The 26,470-nt window shown below is 46.5% G+C and overlaps 1 protein-coding gene across 1 annotated transcript in view; it reads right to left on the reverse strand.

Annotated features, from left to right (window-relative positions):
• Positions 1–216: 216 nt before the first annotated feature.
• The window catches only part of LOC129136711 (ankyrin repeat domain-containing protein 18B-like), a 108,021-nt gene continuing 81,767 nt past the window's right edge, over positions 217–26,470 (reverse strand). Inside the window, exon 9 of the mRNA XM_063791910.1 lies at positions 217–281. The gene's annotated coding sequence lies outside the window, so the exon portion shown is untranslated. The remainder of the gene's footprint in view (positions 282–26,470) is intronic.

Here is a 26,470-nt window from a genome sequence, read left to right on the forward strand (position 1 = left end):
TAGACCCATCAACAGCTCACACCCCAAGTACGGAAAAGCTACAGGCACTCAACACCAGCCCAGCCCATGAGAGCAGCTACAGGTGCTAAACCCTGCAAAGTCACAGGTGCACTGCCTTAGTAGAGTTTTTCCATGAGCCTCTGCCTCTGTGGCAGGCTACTACCATCCTGCTACACACCACCCTACAGCCAGCCTACTCCTCCCCACCTTACCCACCTGTTTTGACTTCCAATCCAACACCTCTCCAATCCATGAATAAATCACCTCCAACCAGGCCCCACCTGCAACATTCGGGATTACAATTACATGTGAGTTTAGGTAGGGACACACAGCTAAACCATATTATTCTGACCCTGATCCCCCGAATATCATATCCTTCTCACAGAGTAAAATGCAATCATCCCTTTTCAAAAGCTGCCGAAAGTTTTAAGTCATTTCAGCATTAACTCAAATGTAAAAAGTTCAAAGTCTCACCTGAGAAAAGGCTACGGACCCTTTTGCCTATAAGTTCTTGAATTTAAAAGCGATTTCTTTTCTTTCAAGGTACAAAGATGGTACAGGCATTGGGTAAGTTTTCTCAATCCAAAGGGGAGAGGTTTGTCAGGAAAATAACACAAATGGGATCACAGGGCCAATGCAAGTCCAAAACCCAGGAGGACAGTATCCATTCAATCTCACGGCTCCAAAACAATCACGAGAACTCACCATCATGAGGAAAGCATTACGGAGATGGTGTTTAACCATTTGTGAAGGATCCTACCCCCACCCCCACTTTTCACACCCATCCCCACCATAATCCATCCATTCTCCCCAATCCGCAACTTCCAACAACCAGTGCCCTCCATGATTAAATCACCTTCCACCTGGCCCCACTTTCAACATTTCTGATTACAATTCCACATGAGTTTCCACAGGGACAGGCAGCCAAATCTTATTATTCTGTACCTGCCCCACAAATCTCATGTCCTTCTCACTTTGCAAAATACAATGATGCCTTACTTACCATTCCCCAAGCCACTGTGCTTTTTTTTAACAGCCTGCAGAACCATGAGCCAATTAAACCCCTTTTTGTTATGATCATACAGAAAATTAGTACTCAGAAGTGAAGCAATGAAATGCCTTCAATGACTTTTCCCCATCGTCTTGGCTAAGACCCACAAGGTCTTAACTCATTCCAGCATTTATTTAAATGTCTGAAGCCCAAAGTCTCATCTGAGACAAAGATGTGGTCCCTTCTGCTCCTGAGCCTCTGAAATACAAAGCAAGTTAACTACTTCCAAGGTATGATTGTCCACACATTGAGTAAGAATTCCCAACCAAAAGGAAGATTTTTGCCAGAGAGAAGAACAAAACACAAACGGGACTTACAGGTCCCATGAAAATCCAAAGCCCAGCATGCCAGTTTTCAAACCTACAGCTCCAAAGTCATCCTTTTTTAATCCTTGTCCCACCTCCAGGGCACAAGTGTATGAGGGCTGGGTTCCCAAGGCCTTGGGCAGCTCTCTACCTGTGGCTTTGCACTGTTCAGTCCCCACAGCTGCCCTCATGGGCTGTGCTGGTGTTGACTGCCTGTAGTTTTTACCCACAGAGAGTACAAAGTTCTTGGTGGGTCTATGAATCTGGGGTCTGCATGATGCTGGCCTCCATTGTGGCGGCTCCAAGCCCATATTTTCCTTCTGCACTGCCCTAGTACAGGTTTCCCAGGAGGCTCTGCTTTTTGGCACCTTCTGTCTGGACACCCAGGCATTTTCATACGTCTTCCGAAATCTATATGAAGTCTCCGAAGCCTCTGGGCTAGTGCTCTGTGCACCCACGGGCTTAACACTATGTGGAAGCCACGGAGCCTTATAGCCTGTACCTCTGAAACAGTGATGCAATCTGTACCGGTGCATCTTTCAGTCAAGTAGGGAGCAGGAGCTTGGGCTGCCGGGATGCAGGCAGCAGTGTCCTGAGGCTGCACACAGCAGCAGGATCATGGGGCTGGCCCAGGAAACCATTCTTCTCTCCCAGGCCCCAGGGCCTGTGACAGCAAGGGCTGCTGTAAACATCTCTGAAATGCCTCCAAGGCTTTTTTCCCCCATTGTCTTGGCTATTAGCACTGGCCTCCATTTTATGCAAGTTTCTGGAGCCTTCATGATTTTTCCCCCTGAAAATCAGCTTTTCTTTTGACCACTTGTCCAGGCTACAGATGTTCCAAACTTTTGAGCTCTGCTTGTCATTTAAATATAAGTTCCAACTTCAGTTCATTTCCTCGGTCACACATAACCTCGGTCACAAATGAGAGCACAGGCTGTTTGATGCAGATGGCCCCCCCCCCCCTTGTGCTATGCTATGCTGCCTAGAAGTTCATTCCACCAGATATGCACTAAATCCTCACTCTCGAGTTCAAAGTTTCACAGATCTTGAGGGCAAGGTCGCTCTGCAGCCATGTTCTATGCTACAGCAAAACAAAAGGTAACCTCGGCTCCTGTTCCCGGTAAGTTCCTCATTTTCATCTGAGACCTTGTAACCCTGGCCTTCACTGTCCATCCTTCTGTCAGCCTTTTAATCACAACTATTTAACAAGTGCCTACAATGGTCCAAACTTTCCTTCACCTCCCAGTCTTCTTTCAAGATCTCCAAACTCTCCAACCTCTGGCTGTTACCCACTTCTGAACCTGCTTTACATTTTCAGCTATCTTTGTTGCAGCCTGGCAATGCAGAAGAAAAAGAAGTCCATTTTCAGGGGGAAACTTCAAGAAGCCTTCAGATATTTGCATTAAAAAGGAGTCCAGTGCTAATAGCCAAGACGATGGGGAAATGTCATTGAAGATATTTCATAGCTCCACTTCACAGTACTTTATTTTCTGTATGATCATAATGAAAAGGGGTTTAATTGGCTCATGGTTCTGCAGGCTGTAAAGAAAGCATAGTGGCTTCTGCTTCTGGGAGGACTCAGGAAGCCTCCCAATCATACCAGTAGGAAAACAGCAATGAAATGTTTCACACAGCAGGAGTAGGAGCAAGGCTGAGGGAGGAAAGAGGTGCCACACCGTCCTATAACCAGATCTCATGAGAACTCACTATCACTAGGTCAGCATCAAGAAGATGGTGCTTAACCATTGGTGAAGGATCCGCCCCCCAACACAGCTCCATCCCCTACCGTTCCAGACAGAAGCCTGCTGCAGAGGCAGAGGCTCTTGCAAATCCTGTACTGTGGCAGTACAGAAGGAAAATAAGGGCTTTGATGGACTATGCAGGAGGCCACCATCCTCTACACCCCAGATTCATAGACCTACCAACAGTTCACACCCTCAGTATGGAAACGTAATAGGCACTCAACACCAGCCAAGCCCATGAGAGAAGCCATAGGGGCTAAAGCCTGCAAAGCCACAGGCGCACTGCCCTGGTAGAGGTTTTCCATGACCCGCTGACTCTGCAGCAGGCTACTCCCCCTTCCTAATACCCACTACCCTCCCACCACCCTACAGCCAGCCTACTCTTCCCCACCCTACCCACCCCTTTTTTCTTCCACCCCTACCCCTCCCATCCATGATTAAATAATCTCACACCAGGCCCCAACTCCAACATTTGGGATTACAATTCCACATGAGTTTTTCCAGGGGCACACAGCCAAATCATATTATTCTGACCTTGACCCCCGAAATCTCATATCCTTCTCACAGAATAAAATACAATCGTGCCTTTTCAAAGTTTCCAAAGCCTTAACTCATTCCCGCATTAACTCAAATGTAAAAAGTTCAAAGTCTCATCTGAGACAAGGCTACAGTCTCTTCTGCCTATGAGTCCCTGAAGTTAAAAGGGTGTTCATTTCTTTCAAGGTACAATGATGGTACAGATATTGGGTAAGCTTTTTGAATCCAAAGGGAAGAAATTTCCAAGAACATTAACACAAATGGGACCACAGACCCAATGGACATCCAAAATCCCACAGGTCAGTGTTCATTCAATCTCACAGATCCAAAATCATGAAGAGAACTCAATATCAGAAGGACAGCATTAAGAAGATGGTGTTTAACCATTTGTGAAGAATGCACCCCAGCCCCTGCCTTACACCACCAACCCCACCACAATCCCCTCCAACCCCCCTCACCACCCAATCCCCCCCAAACCTCCCCAATCCCGAACCATCCAACCTCCTCACTCCATAATGATTAAATCACCTTTCACCAGCCTCCACCTTTAACATTTCCCATTAACATTCCACATGAGCTTTGGTAGAGACAGAGAGCCAAAACATTCTGTCCCTGGTCCCCCAGTGTTCATGTCTTTCTCACATTGCAAAATGAAATGAGGCCTTCCATAGAGTCTCTCAAATCTTAACTCATTCCAGCATTTACTCAAATGCCCAAAGCCCAGAGTCTTATCTGAGAGAAGTCTACAGTCCCTTCTGCCCATGAGCCACTGAATTATATATAAAGCAAGTTTACTACTTCCAAGGTGCAATGATTGTACAGGCATTGGGTAACCATTCCCAGCCAAAAGGAAAATATTTGTCAAAAAGAAGCACAAAACACAGATGGGACTTACAGACCCCATGCAAGTCAAAAACCCAGTAAGCCAGTCATTGAATCCTACAGCTACCAAGTCATCTTTTCTGAATCTATATCCCACATCTGGAGCACAGGGGTGGATGGCTGGCCTCCCAAGGCCTTGGGCAGCTCAGCATCTGTGACTTTGCAGGGTCTATCCCCCACAGGTGCCCACATGGGCTGGGCTGGTGTTGAGTGCCTGTGGCTTTTCCACACTGAGGGTGCCAGCAGTTGGTGGGTCTATGAATCTGGGGTCTGGAAAATGATGCTTTCCTGTGTGGGGCTCCAACCCTATATGTTCCTTCTGTACTGCCCTAGTAAAGGTTTCCCATGAGGCTCTGCCTCTTGGAAAAGCTTCTGCCTCAACACCCAAGTTTTCCTGTACATACTCTGGCATCTACACAAAGGCTCCCAAGCCTCTATTTTTGTGGTCTGTGCACCTGCTGGATTAGTACTATGTGGAAGCCATCAAGGTTTGAGGCTTGCACCCCTGAAGCAGTGATGCAACCTGCACCTGTGCATTTCTCAGCAATGGCTTTGGCTGGAGCTGGAGCTGCAGGGATGCAGGCAGCAGTGTCCTGAGGACGGACACAGCAGCGTGAACATGGGACTCACCCAGGAAAGCAATCTTCAGTCCTAGAACTCGAGGGCTGTGACACCAAGCTCTGCTGCAAAGGTCTCTGAAATGGCTTCAAGGCCTTTTAAACATTGTCTTAGCTATTAGCACTGGGCTCCATTTTATGCAAATTTCTGAAGCCTTCTTGAATTTTGCCACTGAAAATCAGCTTTGCTTTTTGACCACTTGGCCAGGCTGCAAATTTTCCAAACTTTTAAGCCCTGCTTCTCATTTAAATATAACTTTCAATTTGAGGTCATTTATTCAGTCACAGAGAAGACCACAGGCTGTTCAAAACAGACAGAACACCTCTTGAGCTTTGCTGCCTACTTCATTTCACCAGATATACCCTAAATCATCACACTCAAGTTCAAAGTTTCAGAGGTCTCCAGGGCAGGGACATCATCCAGCCAAGTTCTTTGCTAAGGCAAAACAAAAGTAACCTTAACTCCTGTTCCCAGTAAGTTGGTCATTTTCATCTGAGAACTTCTAATTCTGGCCTTCACTGTCCATCCTTCAGTCACTCTTTTAATTATAGATATGTAACAAGTCTCTATGGTCACCCTTTTAATTTAACACGTCTCTACAAGAGTCCAAATTTTCCCTCATCTTTCTGTCTTCTTCCAAGCCCCCCAAACTGTGCAGCATCCGGTCGTTACCCACTTCTGAACCTGCTTCTACATTTTCAGCTACCGTTGTGGCAGTCTGGCAATGTGGTAAAAGAAGAAAAGTCCATTTTCAGGGGGAAAATTCAAGAAGGCTTCAGATATTTCCATATAAAAGAAGCCAAATGCTAATAGTAAAAAAAAAAAAAGAGGAAAAAACCTTGATGGCATTTCATAGCTCCACTCTACAGTACAAATTTTCTGTAATATTATTTTTAAAAGAGGTTTAATTGGTTCATGTTTCTGCAGACTGTAAAGGCAGCAAGTGGTTTCTGCTTCTGGGAGGACTCAGGGAGCCTCCTAATTATACCAAAAGGCCAAGTGACAATGAGATGTTCCATATGACAGGAGTAGGAAGAAGACACAGAGAGGAAAGAGGTGCCACACCAGGTTATACAACCAGATCTCATGAGAACTCACTATCAGGAGATCAGCATCAGGAAGATTTACCAATGGTGAAGGATCCACCCACACCACCACCTACTGTTTCCAGGCAGAAGCCTCCTGCAGAGGCAGAATCTCTTGGAGAACCTCTACGAGTGCAGTGCAGAAGGAAAATATGGGCTTGGAGCCCCAACACAGGAGGCCACCATCCTCCAGACTGCAGATTCATAGACCCACCAACAAATTGCACTCTCTGCATGGAAAAGCTACAGGCACTCCACACCAGCCCAGCCCATGAGAGCAGCCATGGGGGCTACACCCTGCAAAGCCACAGGTGCACTGCCCTAGTACAGACTTTCCATGAGCCTCTGCCTCTGCAGCAGGCTACTCCCCATTCCTGCTACCCACCACCCTCTCACCACCCTACTAACAACCTACTCCTCACTCCACCCACCCCTTTTCCTTCCACCCCTGGCCCCCTCCCCTCCATGATTAAATCACCTCCAGCCAGGCCCCACCTCCAACATTAAGGATTAAAATTCATATGAGTTTTGGTAAAGAAACACAGCCAAATCATATTATTCTGACCCTGATCCCCACAGTCTCGGGCCCATCTCACAGAGCAAAATATATTCATGCCTTTTCAAAAGTTTCCAAAAGACTTAACTCATTCCAACATTAACTCAAATGTAAAAAAATCAACATCTCATCTGAGACAGTTCTACAGAACATTTTGCCTATGAGTCCCTGAATTTAAAAGGATGTTCTTTTCTTTCAAGGTACAATAATGGTACAGGCTTTGGGTAAGCTTTATCAATCCAAAGGGAAGAAATTTCCCAGGAAGAAAACACAAATGGGACCACTGGCCCAATACAAGTCCGAAACCCAGAAGGCCAGTATCCATTCAATCTTACAGCTCCAAAATCATGAAGAGAGCTCACTATCACAAGGACAGCAATAAGGTGAGTGTTTAATCATTTGTGAAGGATCCGCCACCCACCCCCAATTTTCACTCCTCACCCGCACCATAAATCCCCCATTCTCCCTATGCCCCATCTTCCAACCCCCACTCTCCACCGTGATTAAATCACCTTCCACCAGGCCCCACCTTTAACATTGCGATGACAGTTCCACATGAGATTTGGTAGAGACACAGAGCTGAATTTTATTATTCTATCCCTGGCTCCCCAAATCACATGTCCTTATCACATTGCAAAATATAATGATGCCTTCCCTACAGTCTCCTAAAATCTTATATCATTACAGCATTTATACAAATGTTCAAAGCTGAAAGTCGCATCAGCTACAAGGCTACAGTTGCTTAGGCCCATGAGCCTCTGAAATATACAGCAAGTTAACTACTTCCAAGGCACAATGCTTGTACAGGCATTGGGTAAGCATTCCCAGCCAAAAGGAAGAATTTTGCCAGGAAAAAACAAAACAAAGACAGGACTTACCGGCTGCATGAAACTCCAAACCAAGAAGGCCAGTCATTCAATCCTACAGCTCCAAAATCAACACTTTTGAAACGCTGTCCCACATCCAGGGCACAGGGGTGTGAGGGATGGGCTCCCAAGGCCTTGGGCAGCTTGGCACCTGTGGCTTTGCAGGGTTTATGCCCCACGGCTGCCCTCAGGGGCTTGGCTGGTGTTGAGTGCCTGTGACTTTTCCCCACTAAGGATACAAGTTCTTGGGGGTCTATGAATCTGGGGTCTGCATGATGGTGGCCTCCAGAGTGGAGGCTCCAACCCCATGTTTTCCTTCTGCACTGCCCTAGTAGAAGTTTCATATAAGGCTCTGCCTTTTGGGGATGCTTTTGCCTGGACACCCAGGCATTTCCATACATCTTCCAAAATCTATAGAGAGGTTCCCAAGCCTCTAGTCTCATGCTGCGTCCAGCAGTGGCTTAACACTATGAAGAAGTTACCAAGGCTTCTAGCCGGCACCCTCTGTAGCAGTGACCCAAGCTGTACCTGTGCATCTTTCAGTCACGGCTGGAGATGGAGCTGGAGCTGAAGCTGCAGGGATGCAGGCAGCAGTGTCCGAGGCTGCACACAGAGGGGGTCATGGAACTCGCCCAGGAAACAATTCTTCTCTCCTAGGCCCCAGGGCCTGTAACAGCAAGGGTTGCTGCAAACCTCTCTGAAATGCCTTCAAGGCCTTTTCCCTACTGTCTTGTCTATGAGCACTGAGCTCCTTTTCATGCAAGTTTCTGAAGCCTTCCTCAATTTTCCCCCTGAAAATCAGCTTTTCTTTTTGACCACATGGCCAGGCTACAAATTTTCCAAACTTTTGAGTTCTGTTTCTCATATAATGTAAGAGTTGGGACTCATTTAATCTGTCTCATCCAGAGGTCATTTCCTCCATCACACATAAGAGTGCAGCCTGTTCGATGCAGAGAGGACACCTCTTGAGCTTTGCTGCCCAGTTCATTCCACCAGATACTCAGTAAATCATCACCCTCAAGTTCAAAGTTTCAGAGATCTCCAGGGCGAGGTCACCGTGCAGCCACGTTCTTTGATAAGGTATCAAAAATAACTTTGACTTCTCTTCCCAGCAAGTGCTTCATTTTCATCTGAGACCTTCTAAGTTGAGCTTTCACTAACCATTTTCCTGTGAGCCTTCTGATCACCAGTGTTTAACAATTCTTTACAAAGATCCAAACTTTCTTTCGTCTTCTTGTCTTTGAAGCCCTCCAAACTCTCCCGACCTCTGTCCGCTACTCCCTTCTGAACCTGCTTCTACATTATCACTATCTTTGCCACAGCCTGGCAATGTGGTAAAGGAAAACAAGTCCATTTTCAGGGGGGAAATTCATGAAGCCTTCACATACTTGAAAGAAAAGAAGCTGAGTACTGATTGCCAAGACAATGACATTTAATAGTTCCACTTTGCACTACTAATTTTCTCTATGATCATAAAGGAAGGAGGTTTAATTGGCTCATGATTCTGCAGGCCATAAGGAAATATAATGGCTTCTGAATCTGGGAGGACTCAGGAAGCCTCCCAATCATACAAGAATGTCCAGGGGCAATGAGATGATTCATGTGGCAGGAGTAGGCACAAGACAGAGAGGAGAGAGGGCCACACCCTATTATACAACCAGATCTCATGAGAACTCACTATCACAAGGTCAGCATCATGAAGATGGGGCTTAAACACTGATGAAGGAACAACCACCCACCCCCAACTCCCACTGTTTCCAAACAGAAGCCTGCTGGACAGGCAGAGCCTCTTGGAAAACCTCTACCAGGGAACTCTGGAAGGAAAATATGGGCTTGAAGCCCCCATGCAGATGGCCACCAACCTTCCAGACCCCAGATTCATAGACCCACCAACAGCTCACACCCTCTGTGGAAAAGCTACAGGCACTCAACAACAGCCCAGCCCATGAGAGCAGCTGCAGGGGCTAAACCCTGCAAAGCCACAGGTGCTCTGTCCTAGTAGAGGTTTTCCATGAGGCTTTGCCTCTGCAGCAGGCTACTCCCACTTCCTACTACCGCCCACACTCCCACCATTCTACTGCCAGGCTACTGCTCCCCACCCTAACCAACCCTTTTGTGATACCCTACCTTGTTTCAACCTGGTCGACTCTCCCTTAGCTGACAGAGCCAGACAGACTCCATCTTGGCTCCTTCACTTGCAGCCCCTTACCCACCCCCCTTCCTCAAGGACTTAACTTGTGCAAGCTGACTCCCAGCACATCAAAGAATGCAATTACTGATAAGATGCTCTGGCAAGCTGTATCCACAGTTCCCAGGAATTCGCCCTGTTGATAGTACCCAAAGCCCCCGCATTTGTTTCCAGTTGATAGCACCCAAAGCCCCCACATCTATCACCTTTCGATGGATTTAAAGCCCCTGCGCCTGGAACTGATTGTTTTCCTGTAGCCATTTATCTTCTTAACTTTTTTGCCTGTTTTGCTGCTGTGAGATTCCTTCAGCTAGGCTCCCCCTCCCCTTTCTAAACCAAAGTATAAAAGAAAATCTAGCCCCTTCTTCCAGGCCAAGAGAATTTTGAGCACTAGCCGTCTCTCAGTTGCCGGCAATAAAGGTCTCCTGAAGTCGTCTCATGGTGTGGCGTTTCTCTACAACTCACTCGGTTACAACCCTTTACCTTCCACCCCCAACCACCTCCAATCCATGATTAAGTCATCTACCCCAGGCCCCACGTTCAACATTTGGAATTACAATTCCACCTGAATTTTTATAGGGACACACAGCCAAACCATATTATTCTGACCCTGATATTCCAGAATCTCATGTCCTTCACACAGAGCAAAATACAATCATGCCTTTTCAAAACTTCCAACAGCCTAAACTCATTCCAAGTGTAAAAAGTTCAAAGTCTCATCTGAGACAACGCTACTGTCCCTTCTGCCTACGGGTTCCTGAATTTAAAAGAGATTTCTTTTCTTTCAAGGTACAATGCTCCAAATCATCTTTTCTGAATAGACGTCTCACATCCAGAGCACGGGCGTGTCATGGCTGGGCTCCCAACACCTTGGGCAGCTCTGCACTTGTGGCTGTGTGGGGTCTATACCCCACAGCTGCCCTCACGGACTGGGCTGGTATTGAGTGCCACACTAAGCTTGGAAAAGCCAGCTTTACAAAGATGCAAACTTTCCCTCATCTCCCTATCTTTGAAGTCCTCCAAACTCTCCCAAACTCCATCTGCTACCCCCTTCTGAACCTGCTTCTACATTATCAGCTATCTTTATCATACCCTGGCAATGTGGTAAAGGAAGACAAGCCCATTTTCAGGGGAAAAATTCAAGGAGGCTTCAGATACTTGAATAAAAAGAAGCCGATTGCTGATTGCCAGGACATTAGGGAGAAGGCCTTGAAGACATTTAACAGTTCCACTTTGTGGTAATAATTTTCTCCATGATCATAAAGAAAAGAGGTTTAATAGGTTAATGATTCTGCAGGCTGTAAGGAAGCATAGTGGCTTCTGCATCTGACAGGACTCAGGAAGCCTCCCAATCATACCAGAATGTCAAGGGGCAAGGAGATGTCTCATATGGGAAGAGTAGGAGCAAGACAGAGAAAGGAAAAAGTTGTCATTCCCCATTATACAAGCAGATCTCATGAGAACTCACTATCACAAGGTCAGCATCTAGAAGATGGTGCTTAAACATTGGTGAAGGATCCGCCCCCAACCCCCAACTCCCACTGTTTCCAGGCAGAAGCCTCATTCAGATGCAGAGCCTCTTGGAATGCCTCTATTATGGAAGTGCAGAAAGAAAATATGGGCTTGGAGTCCCCACACACGTGGCCAAAAACCTCCAGACCCGAGATTCATAGACCCACCAACAACTCACACCCTTATTGTGGAAAAGCTACAGGCCCTCAATACCAGCCCAGCCCACGAGAACAGCTGAGGGGCTAAAACCTGCAAAGCCACAGATGCACTGACCTAGTGGAGGTTTTCCACGAGGCTTTGCCTCTGCAGCGGGCTACTCCCACTTCCTACTACCACCCACCCTCCCACCACCCTACTGCCAACCCACTCCTCCCAATCCTACCCATCCCTTTTACCTTCCACCAGCACCAACCTCCTGTCCATAATTAAGTCACCTGCTTCAAGATTAGGGATTACAATTCCACATGAGTTTCATGGGGACACACTGGCAAACCATATAATTCTGACCCTGATATTCCACAATCTCATGTCCTTATCACAGAGCAAAATACCATCATGACTTTTCAAATTTTGCAAAAGTCTTAACTCTTTCCAAATGTAAAAAATTCAGTCTCATCTGAGACAAGGCCACAGTCCCTTCTGTCTACGAGTCCCTGAATTTAAAATGGAGTTCTTTTCTTTCAAGGTTCAATGATGGTACAGGCATTGTGCAAGCTTTCTCAGTCCAAAGGGAAGAAATTTCCCAGAAAAATAACACAAATGGGCCCACAGGCACAATGCAAGTCCAAAACCCAGCAGGACAGTATTCACTCAATCTCTCAGCTCCAAAATCATCAAGAGGACTCACAGTCATGTGAACAGCATTAAGGAGAGCGTGTTTATCCATTTGTGAAGGATCTGCCCCCCACCCTCATCTTTCACTCCCACCCACAAAATAATCTCCCCTATTCTCCCCACTTCCTTACCTCCAAACCCCATTCTTCATGATTAAATCACCTCCCACCAGGCCCAAACTTTAACATTCTCCATTATAATTCCACTTGATTTTGGTAGGGATGCAAAGCCAAATCATATTATTCTGACCCTGGCCCCCATATCTCATGTTCTTCTCACACTGCAAAATACAATGATGCCTTCTCTGCAGTTTCCCAATGTCTTCACTCATTCCAGCATTTACTGAAATGTCCAAAGCCCAAAGTCTCTTCTGAGACAAGGCTGCAGTCCCTTCTGCCCCTGAGCCTCTGAAATACAAAGCAAGTTAACTACTTCTAAGGTACAATGATTGTACAGGCACTGGGTAAGTATACCAAGCCAAAAGGAAAAAATTTGCCAGAAAGAAGCACAAAACACAGTTGAGACTTAGAGACACCATGGAAGTCAAAAACCCAACAGGACAGTCATTGAATCTTACAGCTCCAAATCATTTTTTTTTAAATCCAGATCCCACATCCAGAGCACAAGGGTATGAGGCCTGGGCTCCCAAGGCCTTGGGCAGCTCTGCACCTGTGGCTTTGCAAGGTCTAACCTCCACAGTGGCTCTCATGGGCTGGGCTGGTGTTGAGTACCTGCAGCTTTTCCACAATGAGGGTGCAAGATGTTACAGATTCTATGAATCTGGCACTTGCAGAATGGTGCCTCCCTGTATGGGAGTTGAACCCTGTATGTTCCTTCTGTACTGCCCCAGTAAAGGAGGCTCTGCCTCTTGGACAATTTTGACGTGGACACACAGGTTTTTCCATACGTACTCTGGAGTCTAGACAAAGGATCCCCAGCTTCCAGTTTTGTGCTCTGCACACCTGCTGGCTTAACACTACGTGGAAGTCACCAAATCGTGCAGCTTGCGCCCTCTGAAGCTGTGACCAAAACTGTACCTGTGCATTTTTCAGCCATGGCTGGAGCTGGAGCTTCAGGAATCCAGCCAGCAGTGTCCTGAGGATGGACACAGCAGCTGGGCCATGGTGCTGGAGAAGGAAACCATTCTTTTCTCCCAGGCCTCAGGGCCTGTGATAGCAAGGGCTGCTACAAAAGTCTCTGAAATGCCTTCAAAACCTTTTTAACACTGTATTGGCTATTAGCAGTGAACTCCATTTTATGCAAATTTCTGAAGACTTCTTGAACTTTCTCACTGACAATCAGCTTTTCTTTTTGACCACTTGGCCAGGCTGTAAATTTTCCAAACTTTTAAATATGTTTCACCATGAGGTCATTTCTTTGGTCACATATACGACCAGAGGGTGTTTGACACAGACAGGACACCTCTTAAGCTTTGCTGCCTAAAATTTCCTTCCACCAGATACACTCTAAATTATCACCCTGATGTTCAAAATTTCAAAGGTCTCCAGGTTAGGGGCATCGTGCAGCAACGTTCTTTGCTAAGGAAAAAACAAAAGTGACCTTGACTCCTGTTCCCAGCAAGCTCCTCATTTTCATGTGAGACATTCTAAGCCTCGTGATCACTGTCCATCCTTCTGTCACCTTTTTAATTACAATGATTTGACAAGTCTCTACACTGATCCAAACTTTTCCTCATCTTCCTGTCTTCTTCCAAGACCTCCAAACTCTCCAACCTCTGGCCATTACACACTTCTTAACCTGCTTCTACATTTTCAGCTACATGTGTCACAGACTGGCAATGTGGTAAAAGAATAAAAGTCCATTTCAGGAGAAAAATTAATGCAGGCTTCAGACATTTGCCTGAAAAGAAGCTGACTGCTGATTACCAAGACAATAAGGAAAAGGCCTTGAAGGCATTTCATAGCTCCACGTCACAGCAATAATTTTCCGTATAATCAGAAAGAAAACAGGTTGAACTAGCTCATGATTCCGCAAGCTTTAAATAAATCATAGAGGCTTCTGCCTCTGGGAGGACTCAGGAAGCCTCCCAATCATACCAGAAGACCAGGCAGCAATGGGATGTTTTATATGGCAGAAGTAGAACAAGACAGAGAGAGAAAAAAGGTGCCACATGTTGTATAACCCTGTTATACAACCAGATTTCCTGAGAACTCAGTATCACAAGGTCAGCATCAAGAAGATGTTGCTTAAGCATTGGTGAAAGATCTGCCCCCTGCGACCCCCACCCCCCCTGTTTCCAGGCAGAAGCCTGAGGCAGAGGCAGAGCCACCAGGAAAACCTCTACTAGTGCAGTATAGAAAAAATATATGGGTTTGGAGGCCCCACACAGGAGGTTACCAACCTCCAGAACCCAGATTCATAGACCCACCAGCAGCTTGCACTCTCAGTATGGAAAAGCTACAGGTACTCAACACCATCCCAGCCCATGAGAGCAACCATGGGGGCTATAGCCTTCAAAGCCACAGGTGCACTGCCCTGGTATAGAAGTTTTCCATGAGCCTCTGCCTCTGCAGCAGGCTACTCCCCCTTTCTACTGCCCACCACCCTCTCACCGCTCTACTGCCAGACTCCTCCTCCCCACCCTACCCACTTGCTTTCTCTTCGACCCCTACCACTCTCCCATTTGTGGTTAAATCACCTCCCACCAGGCCCCACCTACAACTGTCAGGAATACAAGTCCCCATGAGATTTTGTAGGGAAACACAGCCAAACCATATTATTCTCACCCTGACACCTCAATATCTCATGTCCTTCTCACATAGAAAAATACAAACATGCCTTTTCAAAAGTTTCAAAATGTCTTAACTCACTCCAGCAGTAACTCAAATGTAGTAACTTCAAGTCTCAACCAAGAGAAGGCTTCAATCCCTTCTGCCTGTGGTTCCCTGAATGTAAAAGACAATTCTTCTCTTTCAAGTTACGATGATGCACAGGCACTGTGTAAGCTTTCTCAAACCAAAGGGAAGATTTTCCCAGAAAAACAACACAAATGGGACACAGGCCCAATCCGAGTCCAAAACCCAGCAGGACAGCATTCATTTATCATGAGAACTCACTATCACACAGACTGCATTAAGGAGATAGTATTTAACCATTTGTGAAGGATCTGCCACCCATCCCCATGTTTTACCCTCACCCACACCATGAACCCGCATTCTCCCACATCCCCCTTCCAACCCCCCTTCTCTACCATGATTAAATAACCTTCTACCAAGCCCCCACATTTAACATTCCCCATTATAATTCCACATGAGTTTTGTTAGGGACACAGAGCCAAATCATATTATTCTCCCTTTGGCCCCCCAATCTCATGTCCTTCTCATACTGCAAAATACAATGATGCATTCTCTACAGTCCCCCAATGTCTGAACTCATTCCAGCATTTACTCAAATGTCCATTTGTGAAGGATCCGCCCCCACCACTGCCTTTCACCCCCAACCCCACCACAATCCCCCCAACCCTCACCACCCCCCAATCCCCCACCTCCCCACCACCACAATCCCCCCAACCCTCCCCACCCCACAATCCCCCCAACCCTCCCCACCCTCCCAACATTCCAACCTCCACTCTACACCATGATTAAATCACCTTCCACCAGCCCACACCTTTAACATTTCCCATTAAAATTCCACATGAGTTTTGGTAGAGACACAGAACCAAAACAAATTATTTTGTCCCTGGTCCCCCAAAGTTCATGTCTTTCTCACATTGCAAAATGCAATGATGTCTTCCCTAGAGTCCCCCAAGTCTTAACTCATCCCAGCATTTACTCAAATGTCCAAAGCCCAAAGTCTCTTCTGAGACACGGCTGCCATATCTTTTGCCCTGAGCCTCTGAAATACAAAGCAAGTTAACCACCTCCAAAGTGCAATGATTGTACAGGCATTGGGTAAGCATTCCCAGCCAAAAAGAGGAAATTTGCCAGAAAGAAGCACAAAACACAGATGGGACTTACAAACTCCCTGCAAGTCAAAAACCCAGCAGGCCAGTCATTCCATCATATAGCTCCAAATCATCTTTTTGGAATCTATGTCCACATCCAGAGCACGGGGTGGTGTGACAGCTGGGATCCCAAGGCCTTGGGCAGCTCTTCACCTGTGGCATTGCAGAAACTTTCCCCCACAGCTGCCTTCATTGGCTAGGCTGGTGTTGAGTGCCTGTAGCTTTTCAACACTAACGGTGCAAGCAGTTGGTGGGTCTATGAAACTGGGTCTGGAAAATGGTGCCTCCCTGTATGGGGACTCAAACCCTATATTCTCCTTCCGTACTGCCCCAATAGAGATTTACCATGAGGCTCTGGTTCATGGAAAAGCTTCTGGCTGGACACTCAGGCTATCCAATATATCCTCTGGAGTCTAGATAAAGGCTCTGAAGCTTCTAATCCTGTGCTTTATGCACCTGCTGGCTTAACACTATGTGGAAGCCACCAAGGCTTGGAGCTTGCATCCTCTGAAGCAGTGACACAAGCTGTACCTGTGCATCTTTCATCCATGGCTGGAGCTGGAGATGGAGCTGCAGGGATGCAGGCAGGAGTGTCCTGAGGCTGCACACAGCAGTGGAGCCATGGGGCTGGGCCAGGAAACTATTCTTTTCTCCTAAGCCCCAGGGCCCGTGACAGCAAGGTCTGCTACAAAGGTCTCTGAAATGCCTTCAAGGCCTTTTTCCCATTCTCTTGAATTATTGGCACTGGGATCCTTTTTATGCAAGTATCCGAGGCCTTCTTGACTTTCCCCTGAACATCAGCTTTTCTTTTGGACCAGATTACAAATTTCCCAAATGTTGAAGCTCTGCTTCTCATTTAAATATAAGTTCCAACTTATAGTCCTTTCTTTGATCACACATAGGAGCACAGGCTGTTCGATGTAGACAGGACAACTCTTGAGCTTTGCTGCTTAGAAGTTCATTCCACCCGATACACCCTAAATCATCATCCTCAAGTTCAGTTTCACAGATCTCCCAGGAAGGGTCACTGTGTAGCCAATTACTTTGCTAAGGCAAAACAAAAAAACCTTGGCTCCTGTTCCCAGTAAGTTCCTCATTTTCATCTGAGACCTTACAAACCTGGCCTTCACTGTCCATCCTTCTGTCAGCCTTTTAATCAAAACTATTTAACAAGTCTCTGCAATGGTCCAAACTTTCCCTCATCTTCCCATCTTCTTCCAAGCTCTCCAAACTCTCTAACCTCTGGCCATTACCCAATTTGGAACCTGCTTCTACATGGTCAGCTATCTCTGTTGCAGCCTGGCAATGTGGTAAAAGAAGAAAAGTCCATTATCAGGGGGAAACATCAAGATGGCCTCCAATATCTGCATTGAAAAAAGCTCAGTGTTAATAGCCAAGAGATTGGGGGAAAGGCCTAGAAGTCATTTCATAGCTTCACTTCACAGCATTAATTATCTGTATCTACATAAAGAAAAAAGGTCTAACTGACTCACAGTTCTTCAGGCTGTAAAGAAAGCACAGTGGTTTCTGCTTGTAGGAGGACTCAGGAAGCCTCCCAATTATACCAGAAGGCCAAGCGGCAATGAAATGTTTCATATGGCAGGAGTAGAAGCAAGACAGAGAGAGGAAAGAGGTGTGACATCCTGTTATACAACTAGATCTCATGAGAGCTCAGTATCAGCAGATCAGCATCAAGAAGATGGTGCTTCACTGTTGGTGAAGGATCCACCCACTATCCCATATCCACCACCCACTGTTTCCAAGCAGAAGCCTGAGGCAGAGGCAGATCCTCTTGGAAAACCTCTACTAGGGCAGTGCAGAAGGAAAATATGGGCTTGGAACCCCCATGACACCATCCTCCAGACCCAAGAGTCATAGACCCACCAACAGCTCACACCCCCAGTATGGAAAAGCTACAGACACTCAACATCAGCCCAGCCCATGAGAGCACCTACAGGTGCTAAACCCTGCAAAGCCACAGGTGCACTGCATTAGTAGAGTTTTTTCATGAGCCTCTGCCTCTGAGGCAGGCTACTCCCCTCCTGCTACACACCACCCTACAGCCAGCTTACCCCTCCCCACCTTACCCACCTGTTTTTACTTCCAACCCCACCCCTGTCCCATTCATGAATAAATCACCTCTCACGAGGCCCCACCTGCAACATTCGGGATTACAATTACATGTGAGTTTAGGTAGGGACACACAGCTAAATCATATTATTCTGACCCTGATCCCCTGAATATCATATCCTTCTCACAGAGTAAAATGCAATCACGCCTTTTCAAAAGTTGCCGAAAGTCTTAAGTCATTGCAGCATTAACCCAAATGTAAAAAGTTCAACGTCTCAACTGAGAAAAGGCCACAGTCCCTTTTGCCTGTAAGTTCCTGAATTTAAAAGGGAGTTCTTTTCTTTCAAGGTACAATGATGGTACAGGCATTGGGTAAGTTTTCTAAATCCAAAGGGGAGAGGTTTGCCAGGAAAATAACACAAATGGGATCACAGGGCCAATGCAAGTCCAAAACCCAGGAGGCCAGTATCCATTCAATCTCACGGCTCCAAAATCATCATGAGAACTCACCATCATGAAGAAAGCATTAAGGAGATGGTGTTTAACTATTTGTGAGGGATCCTCCCCCCACCCCCACTTTTCACCCCTCATCCCCACCAAAATCCAGCCATTCTCCCCAATCTCCACCTTTCAACACCCAGTGCCCTCCACGATTAAATCACCTTCCACCTGGCCCCACTTTTAACATTTCTGATTACAATTCAACATGAGTTTCCATAGGCACACACAGCCAAATCTTATTATTCTGTCCCTGCCCCACAAATCTCATGTCCTTCTCACTTTGCAAAATACAATGATGCCTTACTTACCATTCCCGAAGCCACTACGCTTTGTTTTACAGCCTGCAGAACCAAGAGCCAATCAAACCCCTTTTTGTTATGATCATACAGAAAATTAGTACCATGAAGTGAAGCTATGAAATGCCTTCAATGACTTTTCCCCATCGTCTTGGCTAAGACCCCAAAGGCCTTAACTCATTCCAGCATTTACTTAAATGTCTGAAGCCCAAAGTCTCATCTGAGACAAAGATGCAGTCCCTTCAGCTCCTGAGCCTCTGAAATACAAAGCAAGTTAACTACTTCCAAGGTATGATTGTCCACACATTGAGTAAGAATTCCCAACCAAAAGGAAGATTTTTGCCAGAGAGAAGAACAAAACACAAACAGGACTTACAGGTCCCATGAAAATCTAAAACCCAGCAGGCCAGTTATTCAAACCTACAGCTCCAAAGTCATCCTTTTTTAATCCTTGTCCCACCTCCAGGGCACAACGGTATGAGGGCGGGGTTCCGAAGGTCTTGGGGAGCTCTCTACCTGTGGCTTTGCAGTGTTCAGTCCCCACAGCTGCCCTCATGGGCTGTGCTGGTGTTGACTGCCTGTAGTTTTTACCCACAGAGGATACAAAGTTCTTGGTGGGTCTATGAATCTGGGGTCTGCATGATGCTGGCATCCAGTGTGGGGGCTGCAATCCCGTATTTTCCTTCTGCACTGCCCTAGTAGATGTTTCCCAGGAGGCTCTGCTTTTTTGGCAGCCTTCTGTCTGGACACCCAGGCATTTTCATACATCTTCCGAAATCCATATGAAGTCTCCGAAGCCTCTGGGCTAGTGCTCTGTGCACTTGCTGGCTTAACACTGTGTGGAAGCCATGAAGCCTTATAGCCTGTACCCTCTGAAGCAGTGATGCAATCTGTACCTGTGCATCTTTCAGCCAAGGTCGGAGCAGGAGCTGGGGCTGCAGGGATGCAGGCAGCAGTGTCCTGAGGCTACACAGCAGCAGGGCCATGGGGCTGGCCCAGGAAACCATTCTTCTCTCCTAGGCCCCAGGGCCTGACAGCAAGGGCTGCTGCAAACATCTCTGAAATGCCTCCAAAGCTTTTTCCCCCATTGTCTTGGCTATTAGCACTGGCCTCCATTTTATGCAAGTTTCTGAAGCCTTCATGAATTTTCCCCCTGAAAATTAGCTTTTCTTTTTGACCACTTGGCCAGGCTGCAGATGTTCCAAACTTTTGAGCTCTGCTTGTCATTTAAATATAAGTTCCAACTTCAGGTCATTTCCTCAGTCACACATAACCTCGGTCACACATGAAAGCACAGGCTGTTTGATGCACACATGCCCCCCACCCTTGTGCTTTGCTGCCTACAAGTTCATTCCACCAGATATGCACTAAATCATCACCCTGGAGTTCAAAGTTTCACAGATATTGAGAGCAAGGTCGCCCTGCAGCCATGTTCTATGCTACAGTAAAACAAAAGGTAACCTTGGCTCCCATGCCCCGTAAGTTCCTCATTTTCATCTGAGACCTTGTAAGCCTGGCCTTCACAGTCCATCCTTCAGACAGCCTTTTAATCACAACTATTTAACAAGTGCCTACAGTGGTCCAAATTTTCCTTCATCTCCCAGTCTTCTTTCAAGATCTCCAAACTCTCCAACCTCTGGCTGTTACCCACTTCTGAACCTGCTTTACATTTTCAGCTATCTTTGTTGCAGCCTGGCAATGCAGAAGAAAAAGAAGTCCATTTTCAGGGGGAAACTTCAAGAAGCCTTCAGATATTTGCATGAAAAAGAAGTCCAGTGCTAATAGCCAAGACGATGGGGAAATGTCATTGAAGATATTTCATAGCTCCACTTCACAGTACTTTATTTTCTGTATGATCATAATGAAAAGGGGTTTAATTGGCTCATGTTTCTGGAGGCTGTAAAGAAAGCATAGTGGCTTCTGCTTCTGGGAGGACTCAGGAAGCCTCCCAATCATACCAGTAGGAAAACAGCAATGAAATGTTTCATACAGCAGGAGTAGGAGCAAGGCTGAGAGATGAAAGAAGTGCCACACCATCCTATAACCAGATCCCATGAGAACTCACTATCACTAGGTCAGCATCAAGAAGATGGTGCTTAACCATTGGTGAAGGATCCACCCCCCAACACAGCTCCACTCCCTACCGTTCCAGAGAGAAGCCTGCTGCAGAGGCAGAGGCTCTTGGAAATCCTGTACTATGGCAGTGCAGAAGGAAAAGAACGGCTTTGAGTGACTATGCAGGAGGCCACCATCCTCTAGACCCCAGATTCATAGACCTACTAACAGTTCACACCCTCAGTATGGAAAAGTGATAGGCACTCAACACCAGCCCAGCCCATGTGAGCAGCCATGGGGGCTAAAGCCTGCAAAGCCACAGGCGCACTGCCCTGGTAGAGGTTTTCCATGACCCGCTGACTCTGCAGCAGGCTACTCCCCCTTCCTAATACCCACTACCCTCCCACCACCCTACAGCCAGCCTACTCTTCTCCACCCTACCCACCCCTTTTTTCTTCCACCCCTACCCCTCCCATCCATGATTAAATAATCTCACACCAGGCCCCAACTCCAACATTTGGGATTACAATTCCACTTGAGTTTTTCCAGGGGCACATAGCCAAATCATATTATGCTGACCTTAACCCCACCAAATCTCATATCCTTCTCACATAATAAAATACAGTCGTGCCTTTTCAAAGTTTCCAAAAGCCTTAACTCATTCCCGCATTAACTCAAATGTAAAAAGTTCAAAGTCTCATCTGAGACAAGGCTACAGTCTCTTCTGCCTATGAGTCCCTGAAGTTAAAAGGGTGTTTGTTTCTTTCAAGGTACAATGATGGTACAGATATTGGCTAAGCTTTCTCAATCCAAAGGGAAGAAATTTCCAAGAACAATAACACAAATGGGGCCACAGGCCCAATGGACATCCAAAATCCCACAGGTCAGTTTGCATTCAATCTCACAGCTCCAAAATCATGAAGAGAACTCAATATCAGAAGGACAGCATTAAGGAGATGGTGTTTAACCATTTGTGAAGGATTCACCCCCGCCCCTGCCTTACACCCCCAACTCCACCACAATCCCATCCAACCATCCTCACGATCGAATCCCCCCCAGCCATCCAACCTCCTCTCTCCATCATGATTAAATCACCTTCCACCAGCCCCCACCTTTAACATTTCCCATTAACATTCCACATGAGCTTTGGTAGAGACAGAGAGCCAAAATATATTATTCTCTCCCTGGTCCCCCAATGTTCATGTCTTTCTCACATTGCAAAATGCAATGATCCCTTCCCTAGAGTCTCTCAAATCTTAACTCATTCAAGCATTTACTCAAATGCCCAAAGCCCAGAGTCTTGTCTGAGACAAGTCTACAGTCCCTTCTGCTCATGAGCCACTGAATTACATATAAAGCAAGTTTACTACTTCCAAGGTGCAATGATTGTACAGGCGTTGGGTAAGCACTCCCAGCCAAAAGGAAAACATTTGCGAGAAAGAAGCACAAAACACAGATGGGACTTACAGACCCCATGTAATTAAAAAACCCAGCAAGCCAGTCATTGAATCCTAAAGCTCCCAAGTCACCTTTTCTGAATCTATATCCCACATCTGGAGTACAGGGGTGGATGGCTGGGCTCCCAAGGCCTTGGGCAGCTCAGCATCTGTGGCTGTGCAGGGTCTATCCCCCACAGGTGCCCTCATGGGATGGGCTGGTGTTGAGTGCCTGTGGCTTTTCCACACTGAGGGTGCCAGCTGTTGGCGGGTCTATGAATCTGGGGTCTGGAAAATGGTGCATTCCTGTTTGGGGCTCCAATCCTATATATTCCTTCTGTACTGCCCTAGTGAAGGTTTCCCATGAGGCTCTGCCTCTTGGAAAAGCTTCTGCCTCAACACACAGGTTTTCCCTTACATATTCTGGCATCTAGACAAAGGCTCCCAAGCCTCTAGTTTTGTGCTCTGTGCACCCGCTGGCTTAGTCCTATGTGGAAGTCACCAAGGTTTGAGGCTTGCACCCCTGAAGCAGTGATGCAAGCTGTACCTGTGCATCTTTCAGTCATGGCTGGAGCTGGCGCTGGAGCTGCAGGGATGCAGGCAGCAGTGTACTGAGGACGGACACAGCAGGTGACGGTGGGACTCACTCAGGAAAGCATTCTTCGGTCCTAGACCTCAGGCCCTGTGACAGCAAACTCTGCTGCAAAGGTCTCTGAAATGGCTTCAAGGCCTTTTAAACATTGTCTTAGCTATTAGCACTGGGCTCCATTTTATGCAAATTTCTGAAGCCTTCTTGAATTTTCCCACTGAAAATCAGCTTTGCTTTTTCACCACTTGGCCAGGCTGCAAATTTTCCAAACTTTTAAGCCCTGCTTCTCATTTAAATATAACTTTCAATTTGAGGTCATTTATTCAGTCACAGAGAAGATCACAGGCTGTTCAAAACAGACAAGACACCTCTTGAGCTTTGCTGCCTACTTCATTTCACCAGATATACCCAAAATCATCAACCTCAAGTTCAAAGTTTCACTGGTCTCCAGGGCAGGGACACCATCCAGCAAAGTTCTTTGCTAAGACAAAATAAAAGTAACCTTGACTCCTATTCCCAGTAAGTTGCTCATTTTCATCTGAGACCTTCTAAGCCTGGCCTTCACTGTCCATCCTTCAGTCACTCTTTTAATTATAGATATGTAACAAGTCTCTATGATCACCCTTTTAATTTAACACATCTCTACAAGAGTCCAAATTTTCCCTCATCTTTCTGTCTTCTTCCAAGCCCAACAAACTGTGCAGCATCCGGTCATTACCCACTTCTGAACCTGCTTCTATGTTTTCAGCTACTGTTGTGGCAGCCTGGCAATGTGGTAAAAGAAGAAAAGTCCATTTGCAGTGGGAAAATTCAAGAAGGCTTCAGATATTTCCATATAAAAGAAGCCAAATGCTAATAGTCAAAAAAAAAAAAGATGAAAAAACCTTGATGGCATTTCATAGCTCCACTCTACAGTACAAATTTTCTGTAATATTATTTTTAAAAGGTGTTTAATTGGCTCATGTTTCTGCAGGATGTAAAGGCAGCAAGTGGTTTCTGCTTCCTGGAGGACTCAGGGAGCCTCCTAATCATACCAAAAGGCCAAGTGACAATGAGATGTTCCATATGGCAGGAGTAGGAAGAAGACACAGAGAGGAAAGAGGTGCCACACCAGGATATACAACCAGATCTCATGAGAACTCACTATCAGGAGATCAGCATCAGGAAGATTAACCAGTGGTGAAGGATCCACCCACACCACCACCTACTGTTTCCAGGCAGAAGTCTACTACAGAGGCAGAACATCTTGGAGAACCTCTACGAGTGCAGTGCAGAAGGAAAATATGGGCTTGGAGCCCCCACACAGGAGGCCACCATCCTCCAGACTGCAGATTCATAGACCCACCAACAGCTTGCACTCTCTGCATGGAAAAGCTACAGGCACTCCATAACAGCCCAGCCCATTGGAGCAGCCATGGGGGCTACACCCTGCAAAGCCACAGGTGCACTGCCCTAGTAAAGATTTTCCATGAGCCTCTGCCTCTGCAGCAGGCTACTCCCCATTCCTGCTACCCACCATCCTCTCATCACCCTACTAACAACCTACTCCTCACCCTACCCACCCCTTTTCCTTTCACCACCGGCCCCCTCCCATCCATGATTAAATCACCTCCAGCCAGGCCCCACCTCCAACATTAAGGATTACAATTCACATGAGTTTTGGTAAAGAAACACAGCCAAATCATATTATTTTGACCCTGATCCACACAGTCTCATGCCCTTCTCACAGAGTAAAATATATTCATGCCTTTTCAAAAGTTTCCAAAAGTCTTAACTCATTCTAACATTAACTCAAATGTAAAAAAATCAACATCTCATCTGAGACAAGTCTACAGAACATTTTGCCTATGAGTCCCTGAATTTAAAAGGATATTCTTTTCTTTCAAGGTACAATAATGGTACTGGTTTTGGGTAAGCTTTTTCAATCCAAAGGGAAGAAATTTCCCAGGAAGAATACACAAATGGGACCACAGGCCCAATACAAGTCCGAAACCCAGAAGGCCAGTATCCATTCAATCTTACAGCTCCAAAATCATGAAGAGAGCTCACTATCACAAGGACAGCAATAAGGAGAGTGTTTACTCATTTGTGAAGGATCCGCCACCCAACCCCAATTTTCACTCCTCACCCGCACCATAAATCTCCCATTCTCCCTACACCCCATCTTCCAACCCCCACTCTCCACCATGATTATATCACCTTCCACTGGGCCCCACCTTTAACATTCCGATGACAATTCCACATGAGTTTTGTTAGAGACACAGAGCTGAATTTTATTATTCTCTCCCTGGCTCCCCAAATCACATGTCCTTCTCACATTGCAAAATGCAATGATGCCTTCCCTACAGTCTCCTAAAATCTTATATCATTACAGCATTTATAAAAATGTTCAAAGCTTAAAGTCTCATCTGGCACAAGGCTACAGTTGCTTAGGCCCATGAGCCTCTGAAATATAAAGCAAGTTAACTACTTCCAAGGTACAATGCTTGTACAGGCATTGGGTAAGCATTCCCAGCCAAAAGGAAGAATTTTGCCAGAAAAAAACAAAACACAGACAGGACTTATTGGCCCCACAAAACTCCAAACCCAGAAGGCCAGTCATTCAATCCTACAGCTCCAAAATCACCCTTTTTGAAACCCTGTCCCACATCCAGGGCACGGGGGTGTGAGGGCTGGGCTCCCAAGACCTTGGGCAGCTTGGCACCTATGGCTTTGCAGGTTTTATGCCCATGGCTGCTCTCATGGGCTCGGCTGGTGTTGAGTGCCTGTGACTTTTCCCCACGAAGGATACAAGTTGTTGGGGGTCTATGAATCTGGGGTCTGCATGATGGTGGCCTCCAGTGTGGAGGCTCCAACCCCATGTTTTTCTTCTGCACTGCTCTAGTAGAAGTTTCATATAAGGCTCTGCCTTTTTGGGGTGCTTTTGCCTGGACACCCAGGCATTTCCATACATCTTCCAAAATCTATAGAGAGGTTCCCAAGCCTCTAGTCTCATGCTCTGTCCACCAGTGGCTTAACACTGTGAGGAAGTTACCAAGGCTTCTAGCTGGCACCCTCTGCAGCAGTGACCCAAGCTGTACCTGTGCATCTTTCAGTCATGGCTGGAGATGGAGCTGGAGCTGGAGCTGCAGGGATGCAGGCAGCAGTGTCCTGAGGCTGCACACAGAGGGGGGTCATGAAACTGGCCCAGGAAACCATTCTTCTCTCCTAGGCCCCAGGGCCTGTAACAGCAAGGGCTGCTGCAAAGGTCTCTGAAATGCCTTCAAGGCCTTTTCCCTATTGTCTTGTCTATAAACACTGGGCTCCTTTTCAGGCAAGTTTCTGAAGCCTTCCTCAATTTTCCCCCTGAAAATCAGCTTTTCTTTTTGACCACATGGCCAGGC

The sequence above is a fragment of the Pan troglodytes genome, chromosome 14 (genome assembly GCF_028858775.2).
Source record: "Pan troglodytes isolate AG18354 chromosome 14, NHGRI_mPanTro3-v2.0_pri, whole genome shotgun sequence".
Lineage (NCBI taxonomy): Eukaryota > Metazoa > Chordata > Mammalia > Primates > Hominidae > Pan > Pan troglodytes.